Raw genomic sequence first — 17375 nt, forward strand, 5'->3', positions numbered from 1 at the left:
TCCTATAAACGCTTCGTTATCACTCCAAGTTTTTGGCGTACTTTGTGCGTCACCAGTCCATCTTATTCTTTTTTGCTTGATTTTCATCATAATATTCATCTGTCCAATAAGCGTTTGTAACTCTGCTTTTGTACTTATTACCTAGATTTCTTCCTCTCTTATTGTCTCAAAATCTTCCTTTGTCATCTCAGTAACCGGCTTTCTTCCTTTGTAGTCATCACCCAGGCTTGTTGCACGTACCATATTTATAATCTTTGGGCTGCTAATTCTCGTTCCCAGATCAATTGTGCTCCTTTTTTGACATCAGTGAAATATATGAGGATCATCCAGAAAATGAAGAATGTTTTGACGTAATTAAGTGAAAACAGAAGATTCAAACACAAAACTTTATTCACAAAGCTACAAATTTTATTTTCCAAGGGACGCAATACATGTGATTGTGTACTTCGAATAATGGCCTGGGGCATTGTCGTGGAGCAAGCACATCGCTTTGGACAAGTGTCTGCGACGCTGTCTTCATAGCCTCCCGTAGAGCATTTGATTTCGGTCTGTCCTCACTAGCAGAAGCTGTTAGTGTGACACTATGGTTTTCCTAAAGCGCACGCAGCATCACTTTGCCCCACGATGACTGGGTCTTCGACTTCTTCGTCGGTGGTGAATCCACACGTCCCCACTACTTGCTTTGCTCGTTTGAGTCGGGTTCACAGTGTTGCACGTGGCAATCGTCCACGGTAATTCCCCGCTAGTCCACCTCGATAGCTGTGTGGTCAGTGGGACCGAATGCAATGCAAAGGGGCCCGGTTAGATTACCGGCTGGGTCGGAGATTTTCTCCTCTCGGGGACTGAGTGTTGTGTTGTCTTCATCATCTGATCCCCGTCGACGCAGAAGTTGCCCAAATGGCGTCGACTATGAAGACTTGCGCCAGGCGACCGGTCTCACTTACGGGAGGCCCTAGCCACACTACATTGCATTTCATTACCCGCTAAAGACACCATCCGGATCGGTCTGACACAGCTACAACATTTCCACTGAAGGCTCTAATTGGTGGGCTTTTTGAACGGGTGTGACAAGTAGCGGAACCCAGCCAGGGCGGCGTTTGTCATGCTCAGAATGTCGTTCGAGATGTTTAAGAAAGTGATCCATGGCTGATTTCCACTCTTCGACTATCGCCGCGACTGCGATGCGCCGGTCTTGGAGCACAAGGGCCTCCATGTCTCTTGCGATTCACACAGAGATTGCCTGCCACTACACACGGGACGTGTCTGCACCACCTGACCACTGTGTCATATGACGGTGCCTTGTGGACGCGCACAACTACTTCTTCTCCTTCAAAGGAAGAAAACGAATTACCGCACGATGTTTAATTTTATAAACGGGACGCACAACTTTGTTTTCGATCATTTCGCCCCGTTCTATACTACTGTGGCGCTGCGATTTCAATATGCAGGCATGTAGCTACAAAGAAATGAAAAATTAATATTACAGCTTTATTTATGAAGGCGATTACTAGAAATATAAGTCTATCCCTCTTGTATAGGGTATTTCTACTGCCCCTACCGATGCCGTTTTAAGCAACCAGCAATGTTAACTCTAGCCTTCAGAAACTACGCACGACATTTTCATATTCTCTCGCTCGTTACGTACAAATTCTTAGTGCTACAGGAAAAATGAACGGGAACTTTTTCTAGTAAATTTAAAGTAGTTAAATTTTGTAATGGGACACGTTTTCGCTGGAGGCCGTAGTTTTCGAGTTATTGAAGGAAAAGGTATAAAAGTGACCTTCAAACGCATCCCCACTCCCACATTCAGTTTCCAGCGGTCACTATTTCCAGTATGTTATGGCACTCCCTCCTACCAACGTGAAAAATTTGCTACTGCACGAATTATTTCCTACATTCGACCTTTTCTCCTCTTCATCACTGGCCTTAATACACCACCGGCTTACACGAGCACTTACAAACTGTAACAATTTTGTGAGTTTTAAAAGTATAAGAGTATAACAGTATACATCGTTGTATTCCTCAAGCCTTCTGCCTACGAAACTTCTGTGCTTCTAAGTGTTAAATTTCGATCAAATTACCAACGTAATTAGTTTTAGTGTAATGTTTACGAAACTTGTTTTTCTTTCATTACCCTCACGGGCACTTTTAAAATAATAATGTTAACGAAATATTCGACTACGCTGGTCGCGGAAATAGTTGATGCAATCGGAAATTTTTTTACAGTGGTAGGAGGAAATGCCACGAGCAGCATACTGGAAATCAGAGCTGCGTTTGATTGGCAGTTTTGTACATTTTTCTTGAGTAACTCGAAAACCGCGGCCTCTATCGGAAATATATCACAGCACAAGATTTAACTACATCAAATTTCCCACAAACAGGTCATGTTCATTTTGCTGTAGGACTAATAGTTTGCGCGTAGCGAGCGAGGCAATATGAACTTTTGCGAGGTTTTACAAGACTAGATATAACATTGAGGGATGCATGAAACAATATCGGTATGGGCAGTTGAATCATCATGTATACCGGTTCCACAAACTTTATCACAACTAAACAGGCAGCAAAAGCAAGCAAAAATTCATCAGTAATAAAGGAAACCAGAAATATACTGCAGTCAGATCTAAATAATAAAAGAAATACAAGCAAACGTCTTGTCAATACGTTGTCACTTTGTCAATGGGTGAGTACAAAATTAAGGCGAAACATTGCAAGAACATGCTAGTGACAGAGAAAAAAATAGAAGGTAAGAAGAAGCCAGAGCGAGCGATAAATTGAACCAAACTTGGACTAACAAAGGCGTGGCACAGTTTGAACAGTACACTTATAGCCACTTGCTGAGACCGAACTGAAGTGCAGCCACCACAGGTCTTAAGCAAAGTGCCCCTTATAATTCGCCCGCGAATCTTCATCAGTGCATCGTTGACCCCGATATAGGAGAAATGGCACCACTCAATTAAGATAGTCACGCCTGTAATATACTAAAATGAGATGACAAATTTCGAGGGATGCCTTCTAATATCGTGTCTGACTTGGTTGGCGTAGCGCAGCAGTTCGAAGTTGTGTGGACTTAACAAAGCATTGGAAGTCCCCTGTAGAAATAATAAGCCATTTTGCCTCTATCGCCGACCACAATTGCGAAAGTGTTGCTGGTGCAGAGTTTGGGCATTAACTGACGGCTCGATTATGTCCCATAAACGTTCGAAGGGATTCGTGTCGTGCGATCTGGTGGCCGAATCATTTGCTTGAACTGTCCAGAACGTTCTTCTAACCAATCGCGTACAGTTGTGGCCTGGTGACAGGGCGCATCGTTGTTTGGGAAAATGAAACACATAAATGGTTTAAAATGGTCTCCAGATAGCCAAACATAACCATTTCCAGTAAATGATCGGTTCAGTTGGACCAGAGGACTCCGTCCAGCCCGCATCTCGTGGTCGTGCGGTAGCGTTCTCGCTTCCCACGCCCGGGTTCCCGTGTTCGATTCCCGGCGGGGTCAGGGATTTTCTCTGCCTCGTGATGGCTGGGTGTTGTGTGCTGTCCTTAGGTTAGTTAGGTTTACGTAGTTCTAAGATCTAGGGGACTTATGACCACAGCAGTTGAGTCCCATAGTGCTCACAGCCATTTGAACCATTTTTGACTCCGTCCATTTCATGGAGGTGCACGACGCCTTGTAGACAAGTTGGATCCATGGCTTTCTTGGAGTCTGAACTACGAGGGCAGTTCAATAAGTAATGCAACACATTTTTTTTCTGAAACAGGGGTTGTTTTATTCAGCATTGAAATACACCAGGTTATTCCCCAATCTTTTAGCTACACAACACTATTTTTCAACGTAATCTCCATTCAATGCTACGGCCTTACGCCACCTTGAAATGAGGGCATGTATGCCTGCACGGTATCATTCCACTGGTCGATGTCGGAGCCAACGTCGTACTGCATCAATAACTTCTTCATCATCCGCGTAGTGCGTCCCACGGATTGCGTCCTTCATTGGGCCAAACATATGGAAATCCGACGGTGCGAGATCGGGGCTGTAGGGTGCATGAGGAAGAACAGTCCACTGAAGTTTTGTGAGCTCCTCTCGGGTGCGAAGACTTGTGTGAGGTCTTGCGTTGTCATGAAGAACGAGAAGTTCGTTCTGATTTTTGTGGCTACGAACACGCTGAAGTCGTTTCTTCAATTTCTGAAGAGTAGCACAATACACTTCAGAGTTGATCGTTTGACCATGGGGAAGGACATCGAACAGAATAACCCCTTCAGCGTCCCAGAAGACCATGACTTTACCGGCTGAGGGTATGGCTTTAAACTTTTTCTTGGTAGGGGAGTGGGTGTGGCGCCACTCCATTGATTGCCGTTTTGTTTCAGGTTCGAAGTGATGAACCCATGTTTCATCGCCTGTAACAATCTTTGACAAGAAATTGTCACCCTCAGCCACATGACGAGCAAGCAATTCCGCACAGATGGTTCTCCTTTGCTCTTTATGGTGTTCGGTTAGACAACGAGGGACCCAGCGGGAACAAACCTTTGAATATCCCAACTGGTGAACAATTGTGACAGCACTACCAAGAGAGATGTGAAGTTGAGCACTGAGTTGTTTGATGGTGATCCGTCGATCATCTCGAACGAGTGTGTTCGCACGCTCCGCCATTGCAGGAGTCACAGCTGTGCACGGCCGGCCCGCACGCGGGAGATCAGACAGTCTTGCTTGACCTTGCGGCGATGATGACACACGCTTTGCCCAACGACTCACCGTGCTTTTGTCCACTGCCAGATCACCGTAGACATTCTGCAAGCGCCTATGAATATCTGAGATGCCCTGGTTTTCCGCCAAAAGAAACTCGATCACTGCCCGTTGTTTGCAACGCACATCCGTTACAGACGCCATTTTAACAGCTCCGTACAGCGCTGCCACCTGTCGGAAGTCAATGAAACTATACGAGACGAAGCGGGAATGTTTGAAAATATTCCACAAGAAATTTCCGGTTTTTTCAACCAAAATTGGCCGAGAAAAAAATGTGTTGCATTACTTATTGAACTGCCCTCGTACACTCGAACCTACCATCAGCTCTTATCAACTGAAATGTGGGTTCATCTAACCATGCCAATGTTTTCCAATGGTCTAGGGTCCAACTGATACGGTCACCAGGCAAGGAGACGCGCTGTAGACGATGTGGTCTTAGCAGAGGCCCTCTGGTCGGTCATCTGGCGCCATAGCCTCTTAACGGCAGATTTTCCCTCGTTGTCCTGACGCTTACATTCGTGGTACGTCCCACATTGATTTCTGCGGTTGTATCACGCAGTGTTGCTTGTCTGTTAGCACCAACACTACTGTCTCGATCGTTAAGTGAAGGTCGTCGGCTATTGTGTTGTGCATGGTGAGAGGCAGTGTCTGAAATCTGGTATTCTCGGCACACTTCTGACGCTGTGCATGTCGGAATACTGAAGTTGAGACATGGGACTTAGGGAAAGGCAGGATTCGGTGTGGATGCGGCCGTACTCACTTACCGTTGGTTACTCAGTTTCTTTTTTTTAAAAAAAAATCACGCACACTTTATTTGGAAACAATTGCAAATAAGGTTGACAATAAAGAACGATTATCAAATTGACTGTTAAGACACAATGTCAAATAAGAAATTCTTCAGCAAGTTGCGCTCACGGCTGAAGGCCTTATTGACCAGAAATTCTAATTATTTGTCTGCTGAAGGCCCCAATAGTAGTAACTAAAAAAAAAAAAAAAAACATGTGACGGCTGAAGACCTAGATAGCAAATTCTTAAGAATGAGTTACACTTTTCCAACAGATACTAAAATATTATAAAAAATGACAATTATCAAATTTTCACTATTAACAGACAGTATCTAATTAAAAATTCTTAAGACAAATGGCATTCATGGCTGAAGGCCTTATTGACAAGAAATTCAAATTATTTGTCAGCTGAAGGCCCCAATAGTAATAATTCAAAATTAAAATATATTTTTTAAAAAAAAACAGTCATCACAATCTGACCAAATCAAGAGAGAAGTGGGCTGAGACAGTGCTCCAAGGATCAATCTGGGAAAGGTCGCTCAACTTCGTAAACGACGAGACAGGCAGCCAAGAGTTGTATTCACTTAACCGGATGAGAACTCAAACTAGTGACAGTTTAAATGCAGGCCAACACACTTGCAAAATCTACCTGACGTCTGATAACCAATACAACGATGGAATAACCCAGGCAAGGCGGAACCGGCGGACAGCACTGCGTCTTCAAAATCCGGTGTTTAGAACATCCAGAAGCAAAAGGGAACCACTACGACACAAGTAGTCCAAAAGAAAGAACCGCAAACAAGGAAGCTGTCGAACTACGTGCCTTACCAGATAGCAGCGGCAAGGCGAGGAAAGGTTCACTGCTGCGAAAATACATTAACCTCCAGAGCAGGTAACTCGGGCGTTAGCGGCCACTAGGCAGAAAAATACCGCTGGTTGAACTTCATCAATAAACAAAAGGAGTCAATGATTAATAATAAAAGGTGGAGGACGGCTAATTAATTTCGCCAACTCCAAACACTCCACTCGTTGCTCTCCGTCTCAGCAACCCTGTGAGCAGCAATGCGCGAACAAACAGTGTGATCTCAAAATAGTGGAGGTTTCACCACTGGGTTACTGTTTACTCAACTCAAACGTCCTGGGTCCGGTGCAGAACGAGGTTGTGGCCCTCGCAGCTACAGCCCCTCGATGCGGCACTGGCTGTGTGCCGCCAGCCGTCCCGGCATGTCCGCATGCTGCCGGACCTCTCTGCTGCTCCGTCCCAACCGAACTCCCCGACACACTTCGATCGGAAAACACTTGATGTCCTTCCAAAGATACTACCACTATACTAGATATCGATAACCGCTGCTGCTGCCACTCGTGGACAGACAACACTAGCAAATGTAGTGACGCCAGTAAACACAAGAAGGCAGCGAGACGCCACTGTCCCTGTTACCAGTGGCAACAACACTAGCCACAACATAGCTCAACCTCCCCCCCCCCCCCCCCTCAAACACCAAGCCAGGGGGAACACAACAAGTGGCCTAACCAAACTTAATTTGATTAAGATGGACCCGGTATTGTTTAGCAGTGCGGTTATCCTTAACCAGAAGATTAACTGGGCCTAAAATACGCATAATAGTGCAGGGCCCTTAGGAAAAGGGGAAGGTTTCCAACACGCCCCTCCCTCCTGGGATAATTACGGACATACACCTGGTCTCCAGGTTTACTCCTAAAGACTCGTCGATTACGGGTGTAACAGTCAGCTTGTTTCTTGTGTGCCCTGAGAATATTGCGCCTGTCACGATTCCAGTTTTCTCTGACGACCTGAGGGGTAATATCCGCAGGAATTAGATCTTGAATTCCCCATAAGTTCGAAAGTGGGGAATTAACAGCATAAGTAAAATTCAAGAAAACCGGAGTAGCCTTCAAAGCCTCATGGCTGACGGTATTGAAGGCAAAACTAAGCGAAGAGAGACCAGTATTCCACTTACTGGGCGTCTTCTGATGGAAGGTAATCAGTGCAGATTTGAGATTACGATCGACCCTCTCCGCGAAAGAGCCCTGTGGGTAATACGGAGTGGTAGTCACGTGCTTCACACCGCTTTGAAAACAGAAAGCCTTGAAAGGAGCCGAAAGAAAGGCTGGCGCATTATCACTAACGATTTGCTTAGGGGGTCCAAAACCCTAAATACGTTACTTAAATACGCAATGGTAGGAGCAGCAGTCACGTTACGACTCGGAAGAAGCAAGGTAACCTCTAAATCAGGCCAATAACAACACAACACAACACACCGAGAAACTATTTCTCTAACATCTCGGTCCATAGACGGCCAAGTCAAATCCTTCTTAATTTTCTGCAAGGTCTTATAGGTTCCTAAATGCCCGACAATCAACGAGTTGTGAAAGTAATGGGAAACGGGGCGTACCAGGGTGGCTGGTAGGCTGATCTTCAACTCCTTGGAACGTCCCAAGCTTTTACAAAAATGCCTTTCCTGATGACGTATCCATCCTAAGGTTCCCCCGCCTTCAGCCGTTCCTTAACCGATCCCCAAGTCGGGTCCTGATCCTAATGGTCGACAACGTCACTAAACAAATGAGGAATACCGCCTAACACGACACAACTAAGATTGCCTTCCTTCGTTCCTTGAGCGCGCTCGCTAGATGGATGTTCAGTGAACATACGAATGAGGACGTTCTCAATCCCCTTAATATGTTTAACCTCGAATTGAAACGCTGAAATGCGTACAGCCCACCTGGCGATATGGCCAGTTTTACGCGGCCTGTCTAGCACCCAGCTTAATGCTTGATTGTCGGTTTCCAGCTGAAATACTCTAAGCTCGAGATAAAAGCGAACTCCTGTAGGAGGACGGCCGAAATTCCCGCATTAGATGCGTCGGTTTGTACAATAAATTTTTTACTAAAATCAGGCACTCCGAGAACCGAAGGGTTCGCTATAGCTGCCTTAATGTGCTCAAACGCGGCCTCTTGTGCAGTTCCCCATTCAAAACACACCCCTTTGCGACGCAGTTCGTCCAAAGTGGCCGCCAAATGAGCAAAATTAGGGACGAAACACCTAAAACAATTCGCCACGCCTATGAACCTGGAAAACCGCGTTTATCAGCCGGCGGCGGGAGAGCTCTCAATGCCTTAGTCCGCTCCTGGTCAATGCGAATGCTCTCGCCTGATACTAGGTGACCTAAGAAGGATACCTGCTGCCTTGCTAATGTCACTTTACTGTGTTTAACAGTCAAACCAGCTCCCTTCAACCTAGCAAAAACTTGCTCGATATGTTCCAAATGATCCTGAAACGAACAGCTATAAATCACCAAGTCGTCCAAGTAATTATAAATACAGTATAATTTCAAGTCCCCAAGAATATGATCCAGCAAACGAGCAAGAACCGCTGCGCCAGTAGCCAAACCAAAGGGAACCATGTTAAACTCAAACAGATTGCAATCGGTACAAAATGCTGTAACGAGTTTACAGTCTTCAGCTAAGGGAATCTGATAATAGGCTTAATTCAGATCGAGCACAGTGAACCAATTAGCGCCGGCAAGCCAAGTAAAAGAGTTATGAAGATCAGGTAAAGAAACTGATACAAGGACAATGTTGGTGTTCAGGCGCCGGTAGTCAACAACAGGCCGAAAATCCCGCCCCTGATCCTTAGGGACAAGGAATACTGGAGAAGCAAAGGCAGATATAGAAGGCCTAATAACACCTTGCCCGAACACTTTAGAGATCTTTACTCTTAGTATCTTCATTTTAGGCGGTGAGAGACGATATGGGGACTGCCTGACGGGAATATGGTCAGATAGACGAATATGGTAGTCAAGAAAATTAGTAACCCCCATTCTATCACAGAGAAGCTCGGGGAACCTCTGCAACAAATCCCTTAGTTCAGAGGCCTGCTGTCAAGACAGACGGGCGAGATCAAACGCATTAAACTTAGTATCAACAGCCAGCATGCCGGCATTTTGATGCACCTGACGCTTAGCGCACTCACAGGACCCAAACTTCTGAGCGGAACCGAACTTAAAGAAGAAGGTGTACCCGGAATAATCCAAGACAAGACCAGATTTACTGATAAAATCACATCCCAAAATAAAATCGGCCGACAGTTTCTTTACCAAGGCCAAAGACAAGGGCCAGGAGAAATCCCCAACCGAGATTTCACTACCGGATTAATGTTCACTCAAGTCAAACGTCGTGGGTCTGGTGGAGCACGAGGTTGTGGCCCTCGCAACTACAGCCCCTTGATCCAGCAGTGCCTGCGTGCCACCAGCAGTCCTGCCATGTCCTCGCACTGCCAGACCTCATTGCTACTCCGTCCCAACTGAACTCCCCGATCCACTCCAACCCAGAAAACACTTGACGTCCTTTCAAAGACAGTGTCATGGTAGTAGATATGGATAACCACTCACAGACAGACAGCGCTAGCAAATGTAGTGCTGACAGTGAACACAAGAAAGAAACGAGCAACATGATGCCAACCTACCAACGGCAGCAACGCGAGCCACAACACGGCTCAGAATTCCCTAACGATTCTCTAAAAGGAAAGTTCCATGTGTCAAGCTCCAAGTACCATTCCGTATTCAAAGTCTGTTGATTCTCGTCGTGTGGCCATAATCACATTGGAAAACTTTTCACGTGAATCACCTGAGTAGAAAAGACAGCACCGCCAATGCACTGCCCTTTTATGTCTTGTGTACTGGGTGCTACTGCCGATGTGAGTGCCTCAATATCACCTGCAGCACCTCTCCTGGGCTCGTCACCATACTGCTTGATCTGTGGCGTCGTTAGACAAGTCCTGATTTCGCTTGGTAAGAGTTGATGTTAGGGATCGAGTGTGGCGCAGACACCACGAAGCCACGGACCTAAGTTGTGACAATGCACTGTGCAGGCTGGTGATATTTCTATAATGGTGTGGGTTATGTTGCATGGAATCGACTGGGTCCTCTGCCGGCAACTTGAACCGATCATTTACAAGAAATGGTTATGTCTGGCTACATGAAGATCATTTGCAGCCATTCGTAGACTTCATGTTCCCAAACAACGATGCTCCATGTCATTGGGTCACAATTGTTTGCAGTTGTTTGAAAGAACATTCTGGACAATTCGAGCAAATGATATGGCCAGCCAGATCGCCCTCCATGAATACCATCGAACATTTATGGGACACAATCGAGAAGTCAGATCGTGCACAAATTTCGGCATCGGCAACACTTTCGCTATTATGGACGGTTATAGAGGCAGCATGGCTCAGTATTTCTGCAGAGGACTTCCAGAGACTTGTTGAGTCCATCTCAAGACGAGTTGTTGCACTACGCTGGGTAAAAGGAGGTCCGACATATTGTTGTTGTTGTTGTTGTGGTCTTCAGTCCTGAGACTGGTTTGATGCAGCTCTCCACGCCACTCTACCCCGTGCAAGCCTCTTCATCTCCCAGTACCTACTGCAACCTACATCCTTCTGAATCTGCTTAGTGTATTGATCTCTTGGTCTCCCTCTACGATTTTTACCCTCCACGCTGCCCTCCAATGCTAAATTTGTGATCCCTTGATGCCTCAAAACATGTCCTACCAACCGATCCCTTCTTCTACTCAAGTTGTGCCACAAACTTCTCTTCTCCCCAATCCTATTCAATACCTCCTCATTAGTTACGTGATCTACCCATCTTATCTTCAGCATTCTTCTGTAGCACAACATTTCGAAAGCTTCTATTCTCTTCTTGTCCAAACTGGTTATCGTCCATGTTTCACTTCCATACATGGCTACACTCCATACAAATACTTTCAGAAACGACTTCCTGATACTTAAATCTATACTCGATGTTAACAAATTTCTCTTCTTCAGAAACGCTTTCCTTGCCATTGCCAGTCTACATTTTATATCCTCTCTACTTCGACCATCATCAGTTATTTTGCTCCCCAAATAGCAAAACTCCTTTACTACTTTAAGTGTCTCATTTCCTAATCTAATCCCCTCAGCATCACCTGATTTAATTTGACTACATTCCATTATCCTCGTTTTGCTTTTGTTGATGTTCATCTTATATCCTCCTTTCAAGACACTGTCCATTCCGTTCAACTGCTCTTCCAAGTCCTTTGCTGTCTCTGACAGAATTACAATGTCATCGGCGAACCTCAAAGTTTTTACTTCTTCTCCATGAATTTTAATACCTACTCCGAAATTTTCTTTTGTTTCCTTTACTGCTTGCTCAATACACAGATTGAATAACATCGGGGAGAGGCTACAACCCTGTCTCACTCCTTTCCCAACCACTGCTTCCCTTTCATGCCCCTCGACTCTTATAACTGCCATCTGGTTTCTGTACAAATTGTAAATAGCCTTTCGCTCCCTGTATTTTACCCCTGCCACCTTCAGAATTTGAAAGAGAGTATTCCAGTTAACGTTGTCAAAAGCTTTCTCTAAGTCTACAAATGCTAGAAACGTAGGTTTGCCTTTTCTTAATCTTTCTTCTAAGATAAGTCGTAAGGTTAGTATTGCCTCACGTGTTCCAACATTTCTACGGAATCCAAACTGATCTTCCCCGAGGTCCGCTTCTACCAGTTTTTCCATTCGTCTGTAAAGAATTCGCGCTAGTATTTTGCAGCTGTGACTTATTAAACTGATAGTTCGGTAATTTTCACATCTGTCAACACCTGCTTTCTTTGGGATTGGAATTATTATATTGTTCTTGAAGTCTGTGGATATTTCGCCTGTCTCATACATCTTACTCACCAGATGGTAGGGTTTTGTCATGACTGGCTCTCCCAGGGCCATCAGTAGTTCTAATGGAATGTTGTCTACTCCCGGGGCCTTGTTTCGACTCAGGTCTTTCAGTGCTCTGTCAAACTCTTCACGCAGTATCTTATCTCCCATTTCATCTTCATCTAAATCCTCTTCCATTTCCATAATATTGTCCTCAAGTACATCGCCCTTGTATAAACCCTCTATATACTCCTTCCGACATATTAGGAGGTATTCCATGACTTTTTGTATCTCACTGTAAAATATAAGTGATATTAAGGTCTTATTTAATGCAGAATTTCGTTCTGAATGGGACTGAGAATCTGTGAACCAGCTCTAGGTTTTCTGGAGTGTTAGGTGATGGGCAGCATTGAACTCTGAATTATCTCAGATACATTTTTGTAATTATTACTGATTAGCCAGTTGGATTCTACTCATGATTATGTATTTTTCGATTTGCCGACCGCTACACTGAACTTTATTTGTTTGTGAACTGGCGATTATTTTGCGAATAGTGTAATGGAATAGGAGTGCTTTTTGCGAGCCAGTGCTGTTTAATAACTATTTGGGGAATCTGTTATCAGCTGTATATGAATACTCAAATACATAAGCTTAACTCCAATTTATTATTATTGTTAATTTATTTCATGCTTAAACGTATATTTTTAATAGCCGTTATCATTTTAATGAGTGAGTAAATCGTTAGTTAATTCAATTTAAACCCTCTGTTGTTGCCTACAATCAATTGTTCCAAAGAAGACTACACATTTTATCGCTTTCAGTAATGTTCCATTAAATCAGACCTGTATTTTAGTTACATTCGCGTAACTGGCCGATGTTCAGATAATTTAGACTGAAGGATCAGGAGTTAAAACAGTTTAGTCGCTGGACTTGAAAGCAGACTGTGTATGATGATCCCATATGTATGTATGTGTGTGTGTGTGTGTGTGTGTGTGTGTGTGTGTGTGTATCATCACACTTATATGTCACAGCTGGTTTTCTCATCTCATTAAACATTTGATAAGTCACATGTTAACGGGTAATGATGCTGTCTTAATTAAACAGTCCTTTAGCAAATTTAGGAAAACAAGGCCATGGACATGGAATGCTATTACAGAGATGGTTACCCTTATGTATGTGGCGGATGTGGAGGATTGTATGGAACTAGGACCATAGTAGTAATTCCTCATCACGCTGCTTGGCAGATGCGAGCGCCACGTACACACGAAGTTGCGTCACTTGTTACCTAGATGACGCTTGTGTGCCAACTCTGACATTTACATCTCAAGCAACTATTACACATGAATCGAACATTTTTAATTTAAAGTTATCAGTACAGATAACAATGGCATTCACTTAATGTTACTCTGTTCTATTAAACGTACGATACAAGAATAAAATATGACTTCTCGCCAATTGTCATTTATAAAAACAAAGTCATGGGCAGTTGCATGCCTGATAAGACGAACATGAGGAATATCACATTAACGTTGAGTTGTTTCGGATTGGGAAGGAGCGCATGGTCCCGGCACGAATCAACCCGCCGGACTTGTGTCCAGGTCCGGTGAGACGGCCAGTTTGTGGATGGTTTTTAGCCGGTTTTCCACCTGCCTCGGCGAATGCGGGCTGGTTCCCCTTATTCCGCCTCAGCTACACTATGTCGGAGATTGCTGCACAAACAAGTTCTCCACGTACGCGTACACCACCATTACTCTACCACGCAAACATAGAGGTTACACTCGTCTGATGTGAGACGTTCTCTGGGGGGCCGAACCACACAATAAGTGGTTCGGTGCGGGGCGGCGGAGGGGTGAAGTGGACTGCGGTAGTCGTCGTGGGGTTGTGGACCACTGCGGCTGCAGCGGGGACGGAACCTCTCCGTGGTTTCTAGGTCCCCGGTTAACATACAATACAATACAATACAATACAATACAAGGTTGAGTGGTGAGTGTATCGTGTTCAAAAATTACGAGATCAGTACGCCCGGTCCAGTCATACGGCTGTTCTCAACAGAATCGACAGCAAGCCAAAACTGACAACAATAGTTCAGGTATACAAATCGATGTCGCAGCATTTAAGATCCATTTTGTGTGCTCATTAGAACGTCCATTCCATTCAACAGGTCTTCTTCACTTTCACTGAGAATAGCAATGACATCAGCGAATGTTAACATTGATATACTTTCACCTTGATTTTTAATCCCACTCTTGAGCCCTTCTTTCATTTCCGTCATTGGTTCTTCGACACATAGACTGAACATCAGGGACGGGAGAATACTTCTCTGTCTTACACCCTTTTCAATCCGTACACTTAGTTTTTGCTCTCCTACTCCTACTGTTCCCTCTTTTTTTTTTTTGTACGTATAGGCATATTGCCTATCTTTCCTTATAACTTACCTCTATTTATCTTAGAATTTCTAGCATCTTGAACCGTTTTTACATTTTCGAGCGCTTTTTCCAGGTAGACAAATTCTAGAACCGTATCATGCTACCATTATCAACCGCTAGTTCAGAACTGCGTCGCTGGTGCCTTTACATTTCTTAAAGACAGACTGATCGTCATCTAAAAGATACTTAATTATCTTCTCCACTTTTCTGTATATTATAACTGTGTGAATGACTTTTTTACGGAAGTCTGATAGTATATCGCTAGTCCCGTACATTCTACACACAAAAGTGAATAATCGTTTCTTACCACTTACCCCAATGATTTTAGAAACTCCGGTGGATTATTACCCATGCCTTCTGCGTTTCTTGATTTTAAGGGTTCCACAGATCTTCTAAATTCTGATTCTAATACTGGCTCCCCTATTTGTTCCCTGTCACCTCCAATTTCTTATTCTGTCACGTCATCAGTCCTCACCCTCAAAGTGGCCCTCAGTGTCATCCTTCCACATACCCACTCTCTCCTCTGCATTTAACAGTGGAATTTCCATTGTACACTTAATTTTACCGCCCTTGCTTTTAATTACACAAAGGACTGTTTTGACTTTTCTATACGTCGAGTCAGTCGTTTCGACAATCATTTCTTCTATTTCTTCACATTCTTCATGTAGTCGTTTCGCCTTCTCTTCCCTGCATTTCCTATTTATTTCATTTCTAAGTGATTTACATTTATGTATTACTGAATTTCTATGAACATTTTTGTACTTCCTTCTTTTGTCGACCAACGGAAATATTTCTTCTGTTACGCATCGTTTCTTAGCAGTATTCTTCCACGTACATGCATATGTCTCTCCAACTTCTGTGATTACCTTTTTAGAGATGTCCGTCCCTCTTCAACTGAACTGTCTACTGAACTACTCATTATCGTGGTATCTGCAGCCTCAGAGAACTTCAAGCGTATCTCTTCAATTTTCAGTACGTCCTTGTCTCACTTCGTTAAGGGGCTCCGGAAAGGCTCAAAATCATGAAAAGTTCAATTTTTATTTTTTTTGCGTTTTCTAAATCTGCAGACTATTACCTTTTAATAGATATATAATTTATTCAATTCCGAAGACTACATCTATTTTTAAATTTTTTTTGAAATGTGTTCTACATGGGCGTGACCCACTGTGGCGCTGTTAAACTGCTGTCAAATGGTGTTATTATGCAATATTATGCAATAATGGAGGTGATAAAACCTATTTTCAGAGACTTAGCAGCACCTGAACTGTTGAAAAAGTGTATTGACGGAAAAACTCAAAACCCCAATGGAAGTGTAAATAGTGTTATATGGTCGAGAATCCCCAAGACCGTATTTGTTGGAATAGAAACACTTCGCTTTGGTGTGTATGATGCTGTTGCGACTTTCAATGATGGCAACATTGTAAAGTGCAAGGTATTTAGAAATATGGGAATGAAGATAGGTTCTAACATGGTACGAGCGATGCTTGCTTTAGACAAGGAACGCCTTCGGGCTGCAGACAGGGCTGTAAAGAGTGTAGAAATACAAGCAAGAGTAAACAGGAGGAGGAACAAGAGGAAGCTGGAGGAGGAGTTTGCAGAGGATGAAGATAATCCATCCTATGGACCTGGAATGCACTAAAATGTTAATCCAATCTTTGTCGCTCGATTCCCAAAACTTTTATTTTCTCATACTAATTACATGTTTTCTATGGATCTTCCAAACATATTTGTTTCAAACTTTCAGTAAATGTTACACAGTACCTTCTGCATAATTTAACACAGCCTTTTTCCAAAAAGCTGTATATTTTTGAATATATAAATAAAAAATTGCAAAAAAATGTTGTGAATTTTCATTACAATTGAAAAAAAAAATCATCTTTAATAACTGAACTAAAATTTTGTAAAATCCCTGTGTTAAGTTGTAGCCCATATTCCAATAAATAATCTGTAAAAAGTTCAACTTCCTACCTCAAATACTTTGTGAGGAAAGATGTAATTTATAAGCGTTATTTTAACATTGCAAGTATAGGGCGTTCCGGAGCCCCTTAAGAACTGATTCTTCCTTGCTAGTCTCTTAAGCTTCAATCCACTCTTCATCATTACTCAACTGTGTTCTGAATCTATATATGCTCCTGGGTACGCCTTACAATCAAATATCTAATTTTGGAATCCCTGCCTGGCCATAATGTAACCTGTATCTCTCAGCCTGTTCCCATTCGTAATTAATCGCGGAACTCAATTAGTTTTCTCCTCTCTCTTTCCTACTACCAAGTTTATTTAGATTAGATTAGATTCAGTTTTCGTTCCATATACCCAAAAATGAGATGATTCTCGAAGGTGTGAAACAAGACAGAAAATCTGGAAGGAAAAACATAAAACATCCGAATCTAATACTCACTGCCCTGATCAGTTGTCAGGCTAATGTTTACAGAATTAATACCCTGTCACAATGAAAAATAATTATGCGCTTTTAATAAATTTATCATATACAAAATACCTGATTTTGACTGCTGTGACTAAGTGCTATCAAATCTAACAGACATGTTTATTTAAACTGGTCTAACAGTCCCTGTTTGAATACTCATCTATAGAGTAGACAGAGTTGTCTATCAAAAAGTCTTTCGAACACTGTTTAAACTGTGATTAATATGAAATCAAGTTTTTAAAGGTTACTGGCGATTTATTGAAAATTTGTGTTCCTGAACTGAATGTTGAAGCACAGAATTTTATGG

The 17375-nt window shown here is 43.2% G+C and overlaps 1 protein-coding gene across 1 annotated transcript in view; it reads right to left on the reverse strand.

The window, feature by feature from the left end:
- Positions 1-17375, reverse strand: part of LOC126240250 (proline-rich protein 36-like) — a 42354-nt gene that overhangs the window by 229 nt on the left and 24750 nt on the right. The window lies entirely within an intron of this gene.

This window comes from Schistocerca nitens, chromosome 1 (genome assembly GCF_023898315.1).
Source record: "Schistocerca nitens isolate TAMUIC-IGC-003100 chromosome 1, iqSchNite1.1, whole genome shotgun sequence".
NCBI lineage: Eukaryota > Metazoa > Arthropoda > Insecta > Orthoptera > Acrididae > Schistocerca > Schistocerca nitens.